Below are 17114 nucleotides of genomic sequence, written 5' to 3' on the forward strand. Positions count from 1 at the left end.
ATCACCTTATAACCTCCCCAGTGCTTAGAAGAGTGCTTTGCACATAGTAAGCGCTTAACAAATACCATCATTATCATTATTAATCCCGGCTCTGCTAAATGTCTGCTGTGTGACCTTGGGCAAGTCATTTCTCTGAGCCTCAGTTCCCTCATCTGTAAAATGGAGGTGAAGACAGTGAGCCCCACATAGGACCACCTAATCACCTTGTATCCCCCCCAGCGCTTACAACAGCGCTTTGCAAATAGTAAGCACTTAACAGATACCATCATCATTATTACTATTAATCCCGGCTCTGCCGCATGTCTGCTGTGTGACCTTAGGCAAGTCACTTAACTTTTCTGAGCCTCAGTTCCCAAGAACACACATGGGACAACCTGATCACCTTGTATCCCCCCCCCCCCCGCCCCCGGCGCTTTGAACAGCGCTTTGCACATAGTAAGCGCTTAATAAATACCATTATCATTATTATTATTAATCCCGGCTCTGCCGCATGTCTGCTGTGTGACCTTAGGCAAGTCACTTAACTTCTCTGAGTCTCAGTTCCCAAGAACACACATGGGACAACCTGATCACCTTGTATCCCCCTCCAGCGCTTAGAACAGTGCTTTGCACATAGTAAGCACTTAACAAATGCCATCATTATTATTACGTATATACAGGTATATACAGGGGAAGCAGTGTGACTTAGTGGAAAGAGCACGGGCTTTGGAGTCAGAGATCATGGGTTCAAATCCCGGCTCTGCCAATTGTCAGCTGTGTGATTTTGGGCAAGTCACTTATCTTCTCTGTGCCTCAGTTCCCCCATCTGTAAAATGGGGATTGACTAGGAGCCCCCGTGGGACAACCTGATCACCTTGTAACCTCCCCAGCACTTAGAACAGTGCTTGGCACATAGTAAGCACTTAAGAAATACCACCATTATTATTATTATTATTATTCTCTGTGCCTCAGTTCCATCTGTAAAATGGGGATTGACTGTGAGCCCCCCACCGTGGGACAACCTGATCACCTTGTAACCTCCCCAGCGCTTAGAACAGCGCTTGGCACATAGTAAGTGCTTAATAAATACCATCATTATTATTATTCTCCGTGTGTCAGTTCCCCCATCTGTAAAATGGGGATTAAGACTGTGAGCCCCCCGGGGGACAACCTGATCACCCTGTAACCTCCCCAGTGCTTAGAACAGTGCTTGGCACATAGTAAGCGCTTAACAAATACCAGCATTACTATTATTACTCTCTGGGCCTCGGTTCCCTCAACTGTTAAATGGGGATGGTGACTGGGCCAACCTGATCACCTTGGAACCTCCCCAGTGCTTAGAACGGTGCTTGGCACATAGTAAGCGCTTACTAAATGCCATCATTATTACAGGTGCTGCGGGGAGGGGAAGGAGGTAAGACGGGCAGGATGGGGAATCAATCAATCAATCAATCAATCAATCGTATTTATTGAGCACTTACTGTGTGCAGAGCACTGTACTAAACGCTTGGGAAGTACAAATTGGCAACATATAGAGACAGTCCCTACCCAACAGTGGGCTCACAGTCTAGAAGGGGAAGGAGAGGGTTTAGGGTGGGAAGGCCTGAAGAAGCAGTGTGGCTCAGTGGAAAGAGCCCGGGCTTTGGAGTCAGAGGTTCGAATCCCGGCTCCGCCACTTGTCAGCTGTGGGGCCTTGGGCAAGCCACTTAACTTCTCTGTGCCTCAGTTCCCTCATCTGTAAAATGGGATTAAGACTGTGAGCCCCACGTGGGACCACTTTATCAACTTGTATCCCCCCTGCGCTTAGAACATAGTAAGCGCTTAACCAATCAATCAATCGTATTTACTGAGCGCTTACTGTGTGCAGAGCACTGTACTACGCGCTTGGGAAGTACAAGTTGGCAACATCTAGAGACAGTCCCTACCCAACAGTGGGCTCACAGTCTAAAAAGGGGGGGGCGGGGAGATGGAGAACAAAACCAAACATACTAACAAAATAAAATAAATCATCATCATCAATCGTATTTATTGAGCGCTTACTGTGTGCTGAGCACTGGACTACGCGCTTGGGAAGTACAAGTTGGCAACATCTAGAGACGGTCCCTACCCAACAGTGGGCTCACAGTCTAAAAGGGGGGGACGGAGAACAAAACCTAACATGCTAACAAAATAAAATAAATAGAATAGATATGTACAAGTAAAATAAATAAATAAAGTAATAAATATGTACAAGCATATATCCAGGTGCTGGGGGGAAGGGAAGGAGGTAAGATGGGGGGGATGGAGAGGGCGACAGTGGGCTCACAGTCTAAAAGGGGGGGACGGAGAACAAAACCAAACATACTAACAAAATAAAATAAATAGAATAGATATGTACAAGTAAAATACAGAGTAATAAATCTGTACAAACATATATCCAGGTGCTGTGGGGAAGGGAAGGAGGTAAGGCGGGGGGGATGGAGAGGGGGACAGTGGGCTCACAGTCTAAAAGGGGGGGATGGAGAACAAAACCAAACATACGAACAAAATAAAATAAATAGGATATGTACAAGTAAAATAAATAGAGTAATAAATATGTATAAACATATATACAGGTGCTGTATGGAAGGGAAGGAGGTACGATGGGGGGGATGGAGAGGGGGACAGTGGGCTCACAGTCTAAAAGGGGGGACGGAGAACAAAACCAAACATACTAACAAAATAAAATAGACTAGATATGTACAAGTAAAATAGAGTAATAAATCTGTACAAACATATATCCAGGTGCTGTGGGGAAGGGAAGGAGGTACGATGGGGGGGATGGAGAGGGGGTGGTAAACCCCTCCTCCGGGGAGAGGAGGGAAGGAGGGGTGATGATGATGGGTGGGATTGGGGTGATGATGGGTGGGATTGGGGTGATGATGATGGGTGGGATTGGGGTGAGAGTCTCCTCCCTCCCGCAGCGGCCGGACTCACCGGTGGGGGGGAGGGTCCCGGGATCCTGGGCCTCTGCGGGCCGAAGGGCGACGGGAGAGGGGCTAGCAGACAGGGGAGAGGGGCTAGCAGGGAGGCAGGGGAGAGGGGAGAGGGAACAGGAAGTTCCCCTCGGCATCCTGTCCCCGCCCCCGGCCCCGGGACAGCGCCGGGATTAACTCTTCCTTCCCTGCTGGTGACCGGGAAGGGACCGGCTGGCTCCCTCCCCCCGGGCTCCGCACCCTGGGAGATAAAGACGCTCGAATGAATGAGGGAAGGCGCGCAGGAAGCGCTCAGGAAATAGGACTGCACCCAGTGAGCACTCGGTGAAGACCACTGAATGAATGAGGGAATGCACGCAGTAGGGGCTCAGTAAAGGCGATCGAATGGATGCACGCTGTAAGCGCTCAATAAAGACGATTGAATGGATGCACGCAGGAAGCGCTCAATAAATAGGATTGAATGGATGCACGCAGTAAGCGCTCAATAAAGACGAATGAATGAGTGAATGCACGCAGTGAGCACTCAGTAAAGGCGATTGGATGAATGCACGCAGTAAGCGCTCAATAAATAGGATTGAATGAATGCACGCAGTAAGCGCTCAATAAAGACGATTGAATGGATGCACGCAGTAAGCGCTCAATAAAGACGATTGAATGAATGAGGGAATGCACGCAGTAAGCGCTCAATAAATAGAACTGAATGAATGCGCGCAGTCAGCGCTCAATAAAGACGATTGAATGAATGAGGGAATGCACGCAGTAAGCGCTCAATAAATAGGATTGAATGAATGCACGCAGTAAGCGCTCAATAAGGACGGTTGAATGAATGAGTGAATGCACGCAGTGAGCGCTCAGTAAAGGCGATTGAATGGATACACGCAGTAAGCGCTCAATAAAGACGATTGAATGAATGAGTGAATGCACGCAGTAAGCGCTCAATAAATAGGATTGAATGAATGCACGCAGTAAGCGCTCAATAAAGGCGATTGAATGGATGCACGCAGTAAGCCCTCAATCAAGACGATTGAATGAATGAGGGAATGCACGCAGTGAGCGCTCAGTAAAGGCGATTGGAAGAATGCACGCAGTGAGCGCTCAATAAATAGGATTGAATGAGTGCACGCAGGAAGCGCTCAATAAAGACCAATGAATGAATGAGTGAATGCACGCAGTCAGCACTCAATAAAGACGATTGAATGAATGAGGGAATGCACGCAGTGAGCGCTCAATAAATAGGATTGAATGAATGAGGGAATGCACGCAGTGAGCGCTCAATAAGGACGGTTGAATGAATGAGGGAATGCACGCAGTAAGCGCTCGGTAAAGGCGATTGGATGAATGCACGCAGTAAGTGCTCAACAAATAGGACTGAATGAATGCACGCAGTAAGCACTCAATAAAGACCAATGAATGAATGAATGCACGCAGTAAGCGCTCAGTAAAGGCTATTGAATGACTGCACGCAGTAAGCGCTCAGTAAAGACGATTGAATGAATGAGGGAATGCACGCAGTGAGCGCTCAGTAAAGGCGATTGGATGAATGCACGCAGTAATCACTCAATAAATAGGATTGAATGAATGCACGCAGTAAGCGCTCAATAAAGACCATTGAATGAATGAGTGAATGCACGCAGTAAGCACTCAATAAAGGCGATTGAATGAATGAGGGAATGCACGCAGTAAGCGCTCAATAAAGACCAATGAATGAATGAGTGAATGCACGCAGTGAGCGCTCAGTAAAGGCGATTGGATGAATGCACGCAGTAAGCGCTCAATAAATAGGACTGAATGAATGCACGCAGTAAGCACTCAATAAAGACCAATGAATGAATGAATGCACGCAGTAAGCGCTCAGTAAAGGCTATTGAATGACTGCACGCAGTAAGCGCTCAGTAAAGACGATTGAATGAATGAGGGAATGCACGCAGTGAGCGCTCAGTAAAGGCGATTGGATGAATGCACGCAGTAATCACTCAATAAATAGGATTGAATGAATGCACGCAGTAAGCGCTCAATAAAGACCATTGAATGAATGAGTGAATGCACGCAGTAAGCACTCAATAAAGGCGATTGAATGAATGAGGGAATGCACGCAGTAAGCGCTCAATAAATAGGATTGAATGGATGAACGCAGTAAGCGCTCAATAGAGACGATTGAATGAATGAGGGAATGCACGCAGTGAGCGCTCAGTAAAGGCGATTGGATGAATGCACGCAGTAAGCGCTCAATAAATAGGATTGAATGAATGCACGTAGTAAGCGCTCAATAAGGACGGTTGAATGAATGAGTGAATGCACGCAGTAAGCGCTCGGTAAAGGCGATTGGATGAATGCACGCAGCGAGCGCTCAATAAATAGGATTGAATGAATGCACGCAGCAAGCGCTCAATAAGGACGATTAATGAATGAGGGAATGCACGCAGTGAGCGCTCAATAAATAGGATTGAATGAATGCACGTAGTAAGCGCTCAATAAGGACGGTTGAATGAATGAGGGAATGCACGCAGTAAGCGCTCGGTAAAGGCGATTGGATGAATGCACGCAGTAAGCGCTCAATAAATAGGACTGAATGAATGCACGCAGTAAGCACTCAATAAAGACCAATGAATGAATGAATGCACGCAGTAAGCGCTCAGTAAAGGCTATTGAATGACTGCACGCAGTAAGCGCTCAGTAAAGACGATTGAATGAATGAGGGAATGCACGCAGTGAGCGCTCAGTAAAGGCGATTGGATGAATGCACGCAGTAATCACTCAATAAATAGGATTGAATGAATGCACGCAGTAAGCGCTCAATAAAGACCATTGAATGAATGAGTGAATGCACGCAGTAAGCACTCAATAAAGGCGATTGAATGAATGAGGGAATGCACGCAGTAAGCGCTCAATAAATAGGATTGAATGGATGAACGCAGTAAGCGCTCAATAGAGACGATTGAATGAATGAGGGAATGCACGCAGTGAGCGCTCAGTAAAGGCGATTGGATGAATGCACGCAGTAAGCGCTCAATAAATAGGATTGAATGAATGCACGTAGTAAGCGCTCAATAAGGACGGTTGAATGAATGAGTGAATGCACACAGTAAGCGCTCGGTAAAGGCGATTGGATGAATGCACGCAGTAAGCGCTCAATAAATAGGATTGAATGAATGCACGCAGCAAGCGCTCAATAAAGATGATTAATGAATGAGGGAATGCACGCAGTGAGCGCTCAATAAATAGGATTGAATGAATGCACGTAGTAAGCGCTCAATAAGGACGGTTGAATGAATGAGGGAATGCACGCAGTAAGCGCTCGGTAAAGGCGATTGGATGAATGCACGCAGTAAGCGCTCAACAAATAGGACTGAATGAATGCACGCAGTAAGCACTCAATAAAGACCAATGAATGAATGAATGCACGCAGTAAGCGCTCAGTAAAGGCTATTGAATGAATGCACGCAGTAAGCGCTCAGTAAAGATGATTGAATGACTGAGGGAATGCACGCAGTAAGCGCTCAGTAAAGGCGATTGGATGAATGCACGCAGTAAGCGCTCAATAAAGACAATCGAATGAATGAGTGAATGCACGCAGTAAGCGCTCAATAAATAGGATTGAATGCACGCAGTAAGCGCTCAATAAATAGGACTGAATGAATGCACGCAGTAAGCACTCAATAAAGACCATTGAATGAATGAATGCACGCAGTAAGCGCTCAGTAAAGGCTATTGAATGGATACACGCAGTAAGTGCTCAATAAAGACGATTGAATGAATGAGGGAATGCACGCAGTAAGCGCTCAATAAATAGGATTGAATGAATGCACGCAGTAAGCACTCAATAAAGACCATTGAATGAATGAGTGAATGCACACAGTAAGTGCTCAGTAAATACGATTGAATGAATGCACACAGTAAGTGCTCAATAAAGATGATTGAATGAATGAATGCACACAGTAAGTGCTCAATAAAGACGTTTGAATGAATGAATAAATACACACAGTAAGCGCTCAATAAAGACGATTGAATGAATGAGTGGATGCACACAGTAAGCGCTCAATAAAGACGATCGAATGAATGAATGCACGCAGTAAGCACTCAAATACGATCGAATGAATGAGTGAATGTACACAGTAAGCGCTCAATAAAGACGATTGAATGAATGAGTGAATGCACGCACTAAGCGCTCAATAAAGACGGTTGAATGAATGAATGCACACAGTAAGCGCTCAATAAATATGATTGAATGAATGAATGCACACAGTAATCGCTCAATAAAGACGATCGAATGAATAAGTGCATGCACACAGTAAGCGCTCAATAAATATGATTGAATGAATGCACACAGTAAGCACTTAATAAAGACGATCAAATGAATGAGTGAATGCACACAGTAAGCGCTCAATAAAGACGATCGAATGAATGAATGCACGCAGTAAGCACTCAATAAATATGATCGAATGAATGAGTGAGCGTACACAGTAAGCGCTCAATAAAGACGATTGAATGAATGAGTGAATGCACGCAGTAAGCGCTCAATAAAGACAGTTGAATGAATGAGTGAATGCACACAGTAAGCGCTCAATAAAGACGGTTGAATGAATGAATGCACACAGTAAGCACTCAATAAATGCAATTGAATGAATGAATGCACACAGTAAGCGCTCAATAAATATGATTGAATGAATGAATGCACACAATAATCGCTCAATAGACGATTGAATGAATGAGTGAATGCACACAGTAAGCGCTCAATAAATATGATTGAATGAATAAATGCACACAGTAAGCACTCAATAAAGATGATCGAATGAATGAATGAGTGAATGCGCACAGTAAATGCTCAGTAAATACGATTAAATGAATGAATGCACACAGTAAGCGCTCAATAAAGACGATCGAATGAATGAATGCACGCAGTAAGCACTCAATAAATACGATCGAATGAATGAGTGAATGTACACAGTAAGTGCTCAATAAAGACGATCGAATGAATGAGTGAATGCACGCAGTAAGTGCTCGATAAAGACAGTTGAATGAATGAGTGAATGCACACTAAGCACTCAATAAAGATGGTTGAATGAATGAATGAATGCACACAGTAAGCGCTCAATAAATGCAATTGAATGAATGAATGCACACAGTAAGCGCTCAATAAATATGATTGAATGAATGAATGCACACAGTAATCGCTCAATAAAGACAATCGAATGAATGAGTGAATGCACACAGTAAGCGCTCAATAAATATGATTGAATGAATAAATGCACACAGTAAGCACTCAATAAAGACGATCGAATGAATGAATGAATGAGTGAATGCACACAGTAAACGCTCAGTAAATACGATTGAATGAATGAATGCACACAGTAAGCGCTCAATAAAGACGATTGAATGAATGAGTGAATGCACACAGTAAACGCTCAGTAAATACGATTGAATGAATGAATGCACACAGTAAGCGCTCAATAAAGACGATTGAATGAATGAGTGAATGCACGCAGTAAACGCTCAGTAAATACGATTGAATGAATGAATGCACACAGTAAGCGCTCAATAAAGACGATTGAATGAATGAGTGAATGCACGCAGTAAACGCTCAATAAGTACGATTGAATGAATGAATGAATGAATGAATGCACGCAGTAAGCGCTCAATAAATACGATCGAATGAATGAATGAATGAACGAGGGAGAAGAGGGGATCGATCTATGTTTGCACAGATCTATTACTCTGTTATACTTGTCCATATTCACTATTCTATTTTATTTTGTTAATATGTTTTGTTTTGTCGTTTGTCTCCCCCTTCTAGACTGTGAGCCCGCTGTTGGGTAGGGACCGTCTCTAGATGTTGCCCACTTGGACTTCCCAAGCGCTTAGTACAGTGCTCTGCACACAGGAAGCACTCAATAAATGGGATTGAATGAATTCCCCCTCCTCCCCATCCCCATCTCCCCTGCCCTACCTCCTTCTCCTCCCCACAGCACCTGTAAATATGTTTGTACAGATTTATTACTCTATTTTACTTGTACATAGTTACTATTCTATTTATTTTATTTTGTTAATATGTTTTGTTTTGTTGTCCGTCTCCCCCTTCTAGCCTGTGAGCCCGTTGTTGGGTAGGGACCGTCTCTCTATGTTGCCGACTTGGACTTTCCAAGCGCTTACTCCAGTGCCCTGCACACAGTAAGCGCTCAATAAATACGATTGAATGAATGTATGTATATATGTTTGTACATATTACTGTATTTATTTATTTTACTTATACATATTTACTATTTTATTTTGTTAATATGTTTTGTTTTGTCGTCCGTCTCCCCCTTCTAGACTGTGAGCCTGCTGTTGGGTAGGGACCGTCTCTCTATGTTGCCGACTTGGACTTCCCAAGCGCTTACTCCAGTGCCGTGCACACAGTAAGCGCTCAATAAATGCGATTGAATGAATGAATGAATGAATGAATGAATGAATGTTGGGTAGGGACCGTCTTTCTATGTTGCCGACTTGGGCTTCCCAAGCGCTTAGTCCAGCGCTCTGCACACAGTAAGCGCTCAATAAATACGATTGAATGAATGAATGTATATATGTTTGTACATATTACCGTATTTTTTATTTTACTTGTACATATCTACTATTCTATTTTATTTTGTTAATATGTTTTGTTTTAGTCGTCTGTCTCCCCCTTCTAGCCTGTGAGCCCGCCGTTGGGTAGGGACCGTCTCTAGATGTTGCCGACTTGTGCTTCCCAAGCGCTTAGTCCGGTGCTCTGCACACAGTACGCGCTCAATAAATACGATTGAATGAATGAATGTATATACGTTTGTACATATTACCGCATTTATTTATTTTACTTGTACACATTTACTATTCCATTTTATTTTGTTAACATGGTTTGTTTTGTCGTCTGTCTCCCCCTTCTAGACTGTGAGCCCGCTGTTGGGTAGGGACCGTCTCTAGATGGTGACAACCATCCCAAGCGCTTAGTCCAGTGCTCTGCACACAGTAGGCACTCAATAAGTACGGTTGAATGAATGAATGAATGAATGAATGAATGAATCCCAACCGGACCGGTGCTTCCCTCCCCTGCCCTCGACCGGGCTGAAGGCCCCGAGACGGGGGGCGGTGTGGGGGGTCTGGGGGCCGCGCCTTCTCGTCAATCAATCAATCAATCAATCAATCGTATTTATTGAGCGCTTCCTGTGTGCAGAGCACTGGACTAAGCGCTTGGGAAGTCCAAGTTGGCAACACATAGAGACGGTCCCTACCCAACAGTGGGCTCACAGTCTAGAAGGGGGAGACAGACAACAAAACAAAACATTAACAAAATAAAATAAATAGAATATATACAAGTAAAATAGAGTAATAAATCCGCGCAAACATATATATTTATTATATTTTGTTAGTATGTTTGGTTTTGTTCTCTGTCTCCCCCTTTTAGACCGGGAGCCCACTGTTGGGTAGGGACTGTCTATATGTTGCCAATTTGTACTTCCCAAGCGCTTAGTCCAGTGCTCTGCACATAGTAAGCGCTCAATAAATACGATTGATGATGATGATATATCCATATATCCAGGTGCTGTGGGGAAGGGACGGAGAGGGGGAGGAGGGGGAGAGGAAGGAGGGGGCTGAGCGTGGGCAGGCCTCCGGGAGGAGGTGAGCTCTCAGGAGGGCCTTGAGGGGAGGAAGAAGGCAGAGCCCGGAGCCGACCGCACTGGGCTTGTTGGTGCTAATTAGCCACGAATTAATCCGCAATTAGGTGAGTAATGAATGAGGGAGGCGCGCGCGAGGGCGCTGCCCGACCCCCAGCCCCGCCCCGCCCCGGGGCGGTTTGCCGGGCCCAGCGGGGCGGAGGAGGGAAGGCAGCCTCTTCTTCTTCCATTCCTCCTCCTCCTCCTCCTCCTCCCCCTCCCCCTCCTCCCTTTGGCCCAACCACCTGCCCGCCTCACCGCCCCCCGAAGGGGCCAATGCCAGGGGCCGCCTCTGCGCGCGCCCCCTTACCCAGCGCGCGCCCCCCTTTTCAGCCCCCTCCCTCTCTACAAGCGCCCCCCTCTACGCGCCCCCTTTTCTGCGCGCGTCTTCTCCCCCTACGCGCGTCCCCTCCCTCTCTACGCGCGCCCTCTCCCTCGCTGCGCGCGCCCTCTCCCTCGCTGCGCGCGCCCCCTTTTCTGCGCGCGCCCCCTTTTCTGCGCGCGCCCTCTTCCCCTGCGCTGGCCCCCTCCCTCTCCACGCGCGCCCCCTCCCTCTGCGCGCGCCCCCTCCCTCTCTGCGCGCGCCCCCCTCTACGCGCGTCTTCTCCCCCTACGCGCGCCCCCTCTTCCTCTCTGAGCATTCCCTCTATCTGCGCGCGCCCTCTCCCTCGCTGCGCGCGCCCACTTTTCTGCGCGCGACCTCTTCCCCTACAATGGCCCCCTCCCTCTCCACGCGCGCCCGCCCCCTCCCTCTGCGCGCGCCCCCCTTTTCTGCGCGCGGCCTCTCCCCCTACGCGCGTCCCCTCCCTTTCTACGCGCGCCCCTTCTTCCTCTCTGAGCATTCCCTCTTTCTGCGCGCCCCCTTTTCTGCGCGCGACCTCTTCCCCTACGCTTGGCCCCCTCCCTCTCCACGCGCGCCCCCTCCCTCTGCGCGCGCGCCCCCTCCCTCTGCGCGCGCCCTCTCCCTCTCTGCGCGCGCCCCCCTTTTCTGCGCGCGGCCCCTCCCTGTCTGCGCGCGCCCCCCTTTTCTGCGCTTGGCCTCTCCCCCTACGCGCGCCCCCTCCCTCTCTACGCGCGCCTCCCTTTTCTGCGCGCGCCCCCTTCCTGCCTGCGCGCGCCCCCCTTTTCTACGCGCGCCCCCTCCCTCTCTACGCGCGCCTCCCTTTTCTCCGCGCGCCCTTTCCCTCTCTGCGCGCGGCCCCTCCCCTACGCGCGCCCCCTCCCTCCCTGCGCACGCCCCCTTTTTCTGCGCGCGCCCTTCCCCCTCCACGCGCGCGCCCCCGTTTTCTGCGCGCACGCGCGCGCTCTTTATTCCCAGGTCTCCTGACAGAAGTGCAGGCCTGGGCCGCTCCCCGCCTGGGTTTTGCCCGGCCGGCCCCAGCCAAGCGCAGGGAGCGCGTGCAGAGATGGAGGGGGCGCGCACAGACATGGAGAGAGCAGGATTTGGTAACAGACTGAATGAGAGAGATGATAATAATAATAATAACAGCATTTATTAAAGCGCTTACTGTGTACAAGCCACTGTCCTAAACGCTGTGGAGGTTACAAGGTGATCAGGTTGTCCCACGGGGGGCTCACAGTCTTCATCCCCATTTTACAGATGAGGGAACTGGGGCACAGAGAAGTTAAGGGACTTGCCCACAGTCACACAAATGACAATCGGTGGAGCCGGGATTTGAACCCATGACCTCTGACTCCAAAGCCCGTGCTCTTTCCACTGAGCCACGCTGCTTCTCTAAGTCAAGGATAACTCCAAGGTTACGGGCTCGTGAGATGGGAAGGATAATGGTATCGTCTACAGCGACAATAGACTGTGAGATCACCATTGGGTAGGGACCGTCTCTATATGTTGCCAACTTGGACTTCCCAACCGCTTAGTACAGTGCTCTGCACACAGTAAGTGCTCAATAAATACGATTGATTGATTGATTGATGGGAAAGAGGGGAGGAAGACAGGGTTTGGGTGGGAAGAGAAGGAATTCCGTTTTGGAGATGTTTAATTTGAGATGTCGGCAGGAGACCCACGTAGAGCTGTCTTAAAGGCAGGAGGAAATGTGAAACTGCAAAGAAGGAGAGAAAGGCCTGGAAAGGTAAATTTGGGAATCATCTGCATTAAGGATGGTAGTTGAAGCTATGGAAGCGTCCTCTCCATCTCTGCGCACGCCCTCTCATTCATTCAATCGTATTTACTGAGCGCTGACTGTGTGCAGAGCACTGTACTAAGCGCTTGCCCTCTCCCTCTCTGCACGTGCCCCTTTTTTCACGCATGCCCCCACCCTTTGCGCGCTCTCCCTGCGCTTGGCTCGGGCCGGCCGGGCAAAACCCAGGCGGGGAGCGGCCCAGGCCTGCACTTCTGTCAGGAGACCTGGGAATAAAATTACAAATCAGGCCCCAATTCCTGAACAAATCCCTGGGGAAATTGGCCTCAGTTTCCCTGCCTCCCCTCCCTCCTCGCCCCCGCCTCCAGCCTGAGGAGGAAGGGTAGTGGCTCGCGCCAAGTCTTTTCACCCAGCTAAGCGATGAAACCCTTCAGAAAAAGAAAAAAGTTCAGGACTCGGCTATTTTGGCCACTATTTTCATTCATTCAGTCGTATTTATTGAGCGCTTACTGTGTGCAGAGCACTGGACTAAGCGCTTGGGAAGTACAAGTTGGCAACATCATCATCATCAATCGTATTTATTGAGCGCTTACTGTGTGCAGAGCACTGTACTAAGCGCTTGGGAAGTACAGATTGGCAACATATAGAGACAGTCCCTACCCAACAGTGGGCTCACAGTCTAAAAGGGGGAGACAAAACCAAACATACTAACAAAATAAAATAAATAGAATAGATATGTACAAGTAGACGGTCCCTACCCAACAGTGGGCTCACAGTCTAGAAGGGGGAGACAGAGAACAAAACAAAACATATTAACAAAATAGAATAAATATGTACAAATAAAATAAATAAATAAATAAATAGAGTAATAAATATTAAGAGCTTACTATGAGCCAAGCACTACGGTGGATACCAGCAAATCAGGTTGGACACAGGCTGTCATTCATTCAATCGTATTTTTTGAGCGCTTACTGTGTGCAGAGCACTGGACTAAGCGCTTGGGAAGTCCAAGTTGGCAACAGAGACGGTCCCTACCCAACAGTGGGCTCACAGTCTAGAAGGGGGGGAGACAGAACGAAACAAAACATATTAACAAAATAGAATAAATATGTACAAATAAAATAAATAGAGTAATAAATATTAAGAGCTTACTATGAGCCAAGCACTACGGTGGATACAAGCAAATCAGGTTGGACACAGGCTGTCATTCATTCAGTCGTATTTATTGAGCACTTACTGTGTGCGGAGCACTGGACTAAGCGCTTGGGAAGGACAAGTCGGCAACCTATAGAGACGGTCCCTACCCGACAACGGGCTCACCGTCTAGAAGGGGGAGACGGAGAACAAAACAAAACATATTAACAAAATAGAATAAATATGTACAAATAAAATAGAGTAGTATTAAGAGCTTACTATGAGCCAAGCACTACGGTGGATACAAGCAAATCAGGTTGGACACAGGCTGTCATTCATTCAGTCGTAGTTATTGAGCACTTACTGTGTGCGGAGCACTGGACTAAGCGCTTGGGAAGGACAAGTCGGCAACAGATAGAGACGGTCCCTACCCGACAACGGGCTCACAGGCTAGAAGGGGGAGACAAACAACAAAACAAAACATGTAGGCAGGTGTCATAATGGTCCCACGTGGGGCTCACAGTCTCAACCCCCACTTTACAAGATGAGGCAACTGAGGCAGAGAAGTGACTTGCCGAAGGTCACACAGCAGACAAGAGTGACCTTGGGCATTGACTCCCTATCCTAGGCTCCTTCCAGTAGGTCACGCAGACTGTCTAAACTATGAGCTCCTGGTGGGCAGGGAACACTTCTCTCAATTCGACTGTATCGTTCCATCCCAGACACCTAGTCATCAATCGTATTTATTGAGCGCTTACTGTGTGCAGAGCACTGTACTAAGCCTAGTTACCCGGTAAACACTCCCGTTCCATCAGCCAATTCCATTGCCTGATTGATTCCAGTTCCGAGCCGAACCATTCCCACCCTGCAACGATTTTTTCATCGTCCAACCTTGGCTTCACTGACACTGTCCTCTCCTACTTCTTACCTGACTGTTCCTTCTCGGTCTCTTTTGCAGACTCCTCCTCTGCCTCCCATCCTTTGACAGTGGGGGGCTTTCCAGGCTCAGTTCTGGTTCACTTTCTATTCAATCGTATTTATTGAGCGCTTACTGTGTGCAGAGCACTGGACTAAGCGCTTGGGAAGTACAAGTTGGCAACGTATAGAGACGGTCCCTACCCAGCAGTGGGCTCACAGTCTAAAAGGTCTGACTCCAAGTCTCCTCCGCTGCTAACCTCCTCACTGTACCTCGTTCTCACCTGTCCCGCCATCAACCCCCGGCCCACGTCATCCCCCGGGCCTGGAATGCCCTCCCGCTGCACATCCGCCAAGCTCGCTCTCTTCCTTCCTTCAAGGCCCTACTGAGAGCTCACCTCCTCCAGGAGGCCTTCCCAGACTGAGCCCCTTCCTTCCTCTCCCCCTCGTCCCCCTCTCCATCCCCCCATCTTGCCTCCTTCCCTTCCCCACAGCACCTGTATATATGTTTGTACATATTTATTACTCTATTTATTTATTTTACTTGTACATATCTATTCTATTTATTTTATTCTGTTGGTATGTTTGGTTTTGTTCTCTGTCTCCCCCTTTTAGACTGTGAGCCCACTGTTGGGTAGGGACTGTCTCTAGATGTTGCCAACTTGTACCTCCCAAGCGCTTAGTACAGTGCTCTGCACACAGTAAGCGCTCAATAAATACGATTGATGATGATAAAAGGTCTATTCTCCATCTACACCCACTCCCTCGGAGATGTCATTCGCTCCCATAGCTTCAACTACCATCTTTAACGCAGATGATTCCCAAATTTACCTTCCCAGACCTGACTTCTCTCCTTCTTTGCAGTTGCACATTTCCTCCTGCCTTTAAGACAGCTCTATGTGGGTCTCCTGCCGACATTTTTAGACTGTGAGCCCACTGTTGGGTAGGGACTGTCTCTATGTGTTGCCAATTTGTACTTCCCAAGTGCTTAGTACAGTGCTCTGCACATAGTAAGCGCTCAATAAATACGATTGATGATGATGATCTCAGATTAAACATCCCCAAAACGGAATTCCTTCTCTTCCCACCCAAACCCTGGCCTCCTCCCCTCTTTCCCATCGCTGTAGACGATACCATTATCCTTCGTATCTCACAAGCCCGTAACCTTGGAGTTATCCTCGACTTACCTCTCTCATTCAATCTGTTACCAAATCCTGCAAATTTAACCTTCCCAACGTCGTTAAAATCTGCCTTTTCGTCTCCCTCCAAACTGCTACTCTGCTGATTCAGTCCCACCTTGACTACTGCATCTACCTCCTTGCTGGTCTCCCTGCCTCCTGTCACTCCCCACTCCAGTCCAAACTTGACTCTGCTGTCTGGACAGTGCTCTGCACACAGTAAGCGCTCAATAAATACGATTGATTGATTGATTGGACACGTGTTTTTTAAAATTCAGTCCGCATCTCTCCATTTCTCAGGAACCTCTAGTTAGGGTTGCCTCTCCACCTCCGCATCAAACAGAAACTCCTTCTCGTTGGCTTTAAAGCAATTAACTTGCTTCATCCTACCTCTCAGAGAAGCAGCGTGGCTCAGTGGGAAGAGCCCGGGCTTTGGAGTCAGAGGTCATGGGTTCAAATCCCGGCTCTGCCAATTGTCAGCTGTGTGACTTTGGGCAAGTCACTTTTAACTTCTCTGTGCCTTAGTGACCTCATGTGTAAAATGGGGATTAAGACTGTGAGCCCCCGTGGGACAACCTGATCACCTTGTAACCTCCCCAGTGCTTAGAACAATGCTTTGCACATAGTAAACGCTTAATAAATGCCATTATTATTATTATTATTACCTCACCTCACTGCTCTCCTCTTACAGCCTAGCCTGCACATTTTACTCCTCTAGTGCCGATTTATTTACTGTTCGCCAATTTCGACTATTTTTGCCACCGACCCCTTTCCCACATCTTCCCTGTAGCCTGGAACTCCCCTCCCCCTCAGTATACGCCAGACCCCCCCTCTCCCCACCTTCAAAGCCTTGTTAAGGTCACATCTCCTCAAAGAAGGTGAGAAGCAGCGTGGCTCAGTGGAAAGAGCCCGGGCTTTGGAGTCATGGGTTCAAATCCCGGCTCTGCCAATTGTCAGCTGTGTGACTTTGGGCAAGTCACTTAACTTCTCTGTGCCTCAGTGACCTCGTCTGTAAAATGGGGGTGAAGACTGTGAGCCCCGCAAGGGACAACCTGATCACCCTTGTAACCTCTCCAGTGCTTAGAACAGTGCTGTGCACATAGTAAGCGCTTAATAATATGCCATTATTATTCTTAGACTGTGAGCCCACTGTTGGGTAGGGACTGTCTCTATATGTTGCCAATTTGTACT

The 17114-nt window shown here is 47.8% G+C and overlaps 1 protein-coding gene across 1 annotated transcript in view; it reads right to left on the reverse strand.

The window, feature by feature from the left end:
- Positions 1-3013, reverse strand: part of LOC119934417 (zinc finger protein 853-like) — a 28450-nt gene extending 25437 nt beyond the window's left edge. Inside the window, exon 1 of the mRNA XM_038753907.1 lies at positions 2935-3013. The gene's annotated coding sequence lies outside the window, so the exon portion shown is untranslated. The remainder of the gene's footprint in view (positions 1-2934) is intronic.
- Positions 3014-17114: the final 14101 nt, after the last annotated feature.

This window comes from Tachyglossus aculeatus, chromosome 11, assembly GCF_015852505.1.
Source record: "Tachyglossus aculeatus isolate mTacAcu1 chromosome 11, mTacAcu1.pri, whole genome shotgun sequence".
Taxonomy (NCBI): Eukaryota; Metazoa; Chordata; class Mammalia; order Monotremata; family Tachyglossidae; genus Tachyglossus; species Tachyglossus aculeatus.